Consider the following 5,510-nt stretch of genomic DNA (forward strand, 5'->3'; position numbering starts at 1 on the left):
ATGGTGCCTTTATTACCAACGCTGCAACATTATGCTTATTGAAAATCTTTTCAATGCTGTGGCTAAGTATGCCTACTTTTGTTCACTGTTAAACAGTCCAAGAGTGCCTCATTTCCTTACAATATTCAATTTAAACTAATGGGATTAGTCTGAGTCATGACCAAGCATCATAGAAGTCAATAGCCATGTGCAACGAAGTCAAAGACAGAAAAAAAGGTTGCATAAATCCTTAAAATTTTATAAGAGAACATTTTGAGGTAAATAAGGCATGTGAATGTAATAGAATATTATTGTCATGAGAAATTAGAATTCAAAAAAACTTGACAAGATTTGTATGAACTGATGAAGAATAAAGTAGGCAGAGCAATTTGCATTATGAACATATTTATGTAAATGAATACAACACTAAAAGACTTCAAACTATGATGGGTTCAGTGTCTAATTGTCACTTCAAAAGACATGCTTCCCTCACTACCTAGAGTTCACTACCACTTGAACCCAGATCAAATCCTGCCTCTGACACATAGTTAGTGGTCTAGTGGTATGAATGTGGCCACTCCCCATATGTCAAAAGATGAGAGGCATGCTTTACTATCAGTCATCTGAAGTCATGTTTGGGTACTGCCTTCAGCAGGGTAGACAATAAATTTGGGATAAGGCATGCTAGTTCAGACATGGTCAATGTGTTGACTCATTCTGACTGATTATAAGAGAGCATGCTATTGGGGAATAAGAGAGTCATTAGAAACTGACAGTGGTTGTGATGTAAAAAAGAAGAGAGAATCAATAAGATGTTTAAAAAGAAAAGACAAAATAAATGTAATTCTTAAATATTGATGGTCTTGTATGTTTCCTCTTATAGGATAACCAGAAAATCAGATAGAAAAGCAAAGCATATTAAACAAAAGCCAGAATTAATTGTTATAAAAAGAAAAATTGTAAATTACTGATGTTCCAACTATCTAGTACACATAAAATCTCTTGAGAAATGCAACTGCTTTTGGTGTCTGTGGGAACTATCATTTTTTCTATTTTAAGGTATCTACACAATTAGTCCTTATAAATAGTCCATTGTTTTCCTCTCTAAACCAGGAGCTCCTTACCTGGAGTGTGTGAACATGTTTTTAAAATATTCTGATAACTATGTTCCATATAATTGGTTCTCTTTGTAATGCTCGGTGTTTTATTTTATTCACATTACTCTGAGAAGGATTTTGCAGACTTCTATCAGGCTTCCAAAAGGATCCCTGATATGCAAGAAGTTAAGAATCCCTGCTCTGAACCTGGAAATAGCAAAACAAAGGTCCTTTAATGGTCCTTATTTGTGGCAAAAGGGGATTTTCCAAGGTTTCATATTTTCTTAAATTATCAGGTAATAAAGGTGCAAGTATAACTGTGTGACACCTTCAAAATACAGTAAAACTATTTAGAAGAGTTCTAGCAATGTCCCTTTTAACAGTATAGATACAAAGGAAGGCAGTAATAAAATTGTTTTAGTTTTCCCATAGCTTTTCCACACACAGAATGGAGAAATCCCCTTAAACTTAACCACTTTCAGAGTTTTGTCTGATTGATAGAGAGCAAAATGCCCCAATAACACCTAATATTTGTTTCCAGCTACTTGGCCTCCATAAGGCAAGTATGGTATATGAGAAGTAGACTTAAGATCAGTAAATTTGGGTTTTAATCTAGGGCCTGCCCTTATCTCTATGTCATTTTAACTTCTCAGGGCCTCAGCTTCCTCTGTAAAATAACGAAGTTGGACTTGGTGATCTCTAAGTCAACTTCTAGCTCTGGTAGTCCAAGATTCTGGAAAATAACTATTTCCATCTCACAATGATAATTCAGTCAAACCCTTACATTAGAACTATTCAATATTCTGTCCCAGATAGGGTCCAAGGTTTTGGTCATTCCCAGTGTATTCTTGCAAGAGTTTACAAAAGCGTGCTTTCCCCAAGTGAAAAAGAGGTTAAAGACACAAAAACATTTTCATGTCTTAGATATTACATTACATTAACAGATATTTTTGTCTTTGAGAATGAAGGAGAAAAGACTCATCAGCCACAAATTAAGTGGTCCTTTCAAGATTTATAGAAATCTTAAGAGTGTTTGGGGTGAGGGAGAAGCACAACAAGATGCAAAATAATTTAGTTACATAAATGGAATTTGGAGCATAAGTGGCATACCACCAAAAATATTAATAATAACACAATATAAATAAATATAAAAGGCCCTAATTAAATGTTGTGTACCCTGTGGGAGCTGACTAACTGCTGAAGATGCCAGTCCTGATAAAACTTAGTTTTGGAATGCCCCATTCCAAATCAGTTTTCCATGGCCAAGACTTTCCCAAAGTTTCCATTTCTGATAATAATATAATTTGCTTTGGAATACATGGTAAAAATCATGGTACAAGAGGTCAAACAAAGTTTTCATTTTCATTTTTTTCAAGTAGAAAAATGATCTAGAAAAAAAGTCTTAATAATGGCCTGTTTTTATGGCTGCATTTTAACTTATTTCCTGAAATTCATGGAAACACTTTTTTGGCAAATCACTTCTACAAGTACAAATCGATCTCAAAAACAGAACAAATCTATTTAAGGTACTTCTGTCATTCATTCTAGATCTCTCTTTGTAAGTGCCATGAATGAAAATAAACTTAAAATTAAAACAATACATGTGTTTCTACTTTATGTAGAACTGAATCTGACTATTTAAATGTATAAAATAACACTTTGGAACTTTGATTCAATTTTATCTAATAATACAATAATGAAAATAGATGCTGTTTGTTCCACTCACTAAAAAGAAGCCAGATGTAGTCAATAAATATGTTCAGCCCTTCTTATCTAATTCTTCCCACCTCTTTCTCTATTCTTCTGACATATTCCATTTGCTTAAAATAGTAAGTTCCACCCCCTCATTCCTCCATTTCTCCCCTAGTATATTCCTTTTCTTCTCTTTTCCTTCAATTTTCTTTCCTTTCTTAAAACCAAAAAAAAAAAAAAATTAGAACAAACCTACATCCAAGTCCTGAGTTTGTCTTATTTACCTCCCTTGGAAAGGCTTGATGACTTTAGAACACTTGTCACTCCCTACATATTTGAATATAAGCACTAAGTCATTATTTAGTCCTTTCCAGGTGCACTAATCTATTTACTTCTTTAAGTTTCTCTTAACTACTATGTGTGCATTTCAAGGTTACCACAGAGCTTGGGTCTTTTCATCAGGAATAATTAAAATTTCTCTAGTCTACTCAAAATTCATTTTCACCCTGTAGTATTATGCTTAGTTTTACAGGGTAAAGTATAGTTCTTTAAATTTCAATACTTTTTCCTTCCAGAATACTGTATTATAAGTTTATCTCTTTTTTGTAGTAATTGCTGCAAAGTCTTGTGTGACTCTGACTGTGTGGTTCCTTGATATTTGAATGCTTTTGTTGATTATAGTACTTTTTATTTGATTTAGAAGGTCTGGATTTGGCTATTACATCCGTATGTGTTTTCTCTTTGCTATTTCTTTTAGGAGTTCTATTCTTTTTATCTTCACTCTGCCCTCTAGTTCTAACAAATGTGTGCGTTTTATTTTATGATTTCATAAAATATAGTGTGTAGGTTTCTTTGGTCATGATTTTCAGAGAGTCTTATAATTCTTAATTTGTTTCTCCTTGGCTTTTTCCAGATTAATTATTTTTGATAGTATATGCCTTATATTTTCATTTGTTCTTTTTCCACTTTTTTACTTTGCTATAATGTTTCTTATTGTCTCATGGAGTGACTTTTGATTGCACCTTTCTGTTTTTCAGAGATTCCACTTGAGTGAGTTTTCCAATTTTTGCTCTAAGCTATTTATTCTCCCTTCAATTCTCTCCTCCCAATGTCTAATTTTATTTATCTCTTGCTTCATATCTTCCAGCTCTTGTAGTCCCTATGGTCAGGCAATTTTTTTTTTCCCTCTGAGGTCCTATTTGTACTTGTTGTGAAATTGCTTTCTTCTAAGTTTCTTCTAAAAGTTAATTCTTGGGCCTCTCTTACCTCATAGTATTTTTTAAAATTGTATTTGGTATATTGTATTTACTAATATTTTCAATTTTAGTTCTTGAATTGAAATTTTGTGTTCAGACTACTCCCCTCTGGCCTTACATGAACTGATGCTGAGTAAAGTGAGCAGCACCGGGAGAATATTGTACACAATAACAGCAACATTGTACATTGTGTGGTGACTAACTTTGATAGACTTACCTCTTCTAAGCAATGCAAAAATCTAAGACAACTCCAAAAGACTCATGATGGAAAATGCTATCCACATCTAGAAAAAGAACGAAGGAGTCTGAATGAAGATCAAAGCATACTATTTGCTCTGTCTCTCTCTTTCTTTTTTTTTTGTTTCTTCTTTCTTGTGGTTCCTCCCATTGGTTCTAATTCTTCTTTACAACATGACTAATGTAAAAATATGTTTAATATGAATGTATATGTAGCCTATATCAGACTACACACATTGGAATGAGGGTAGAGAGGAAGGAGGGAAAATTTGGAACTCAAAATCGTATGGAAGTGAATGTCGAAAATTAAAAATAAATAAATAAATATATTTTTTAAAAGAAAAACAGACAATAACAGATTTGTAAAGTATCCTCACTCACAAGAAACCTATGTAATATTAGCACAACATTGAGGACATCATCCTCAGTTATATCAATAATTTCAACAAATCAACACTTCCTTGCCAAAAATAAGGAAGAGTATAGAGAAGCATTTTCAGAATATATGATAAACTGTTCATAACCCTACAGGAATACATCTAGAGAATCATTTCACTAAGCAATAGTAAAGAATGATAACTAGCACACACCAACGGATTTGAGGAATATAATCAAAAGTAGTTTAACTCAGGATAATTAAGTCCCAAGAGTGGAATAAAAGTCCCACCAAAAGAAGCATCCACATGAATTCATCCACCAATATATTGCCAAAAATATTCCAAAGAAATGGATGATTCGTGCAGGTTTGTTTATGAGAGTTTATGATGGTAATTCAGGACCAAATCACTGCCAACAGAAATAATAAAAAGGTTAACTTTAAGGAGCCTATATTTAATGATCAATGTAGATTATGTAATAGAATAAGTAGAAACTGTACAATACATCCATACAGACTATAAACATAGCAAAACCTACCAAGACGTGACCTCGTATCTTTATTATACACCAGAAGTTCACTAACTTTCATGGACTGACAGATGACAAATGCTCTAACTACAAATACAAATGCTCTAACTATAGGCCTCAAAATATCTTGGAGAATTCAACCAATATATTACACTTGAACCACACCATTATGACTTACTGAACTGCTGCCCGCACACACTTATATTAACTTGGACCCACAGAAACTTAAGAACAGTACTTTTAATAGATGTTACCACACCAAATGCCCATACTCTCCAAACTCCCTGTAATAAAAAGCATTTACAATATAGAGACCTAGCAAAGGAGATCAAAATTATGTGGG

This window comes from Vombatus ursinus, unplaced genomic scaffold (genome assembly GCF_900497805.2).
Source record: "Vombatus ursinus unplaced genomic scaffold, bare-nosed wombat genome assembly UNPS02014821.1, whole genome shotgun sequence".
NCBI classification, from domain to species: domain Eukaryota; kingdom Metazoa; phylum Chordata; class Mammalia; order Diprotodontia; family Vombatidae; genus Vombatus; species Vombatus ursinus.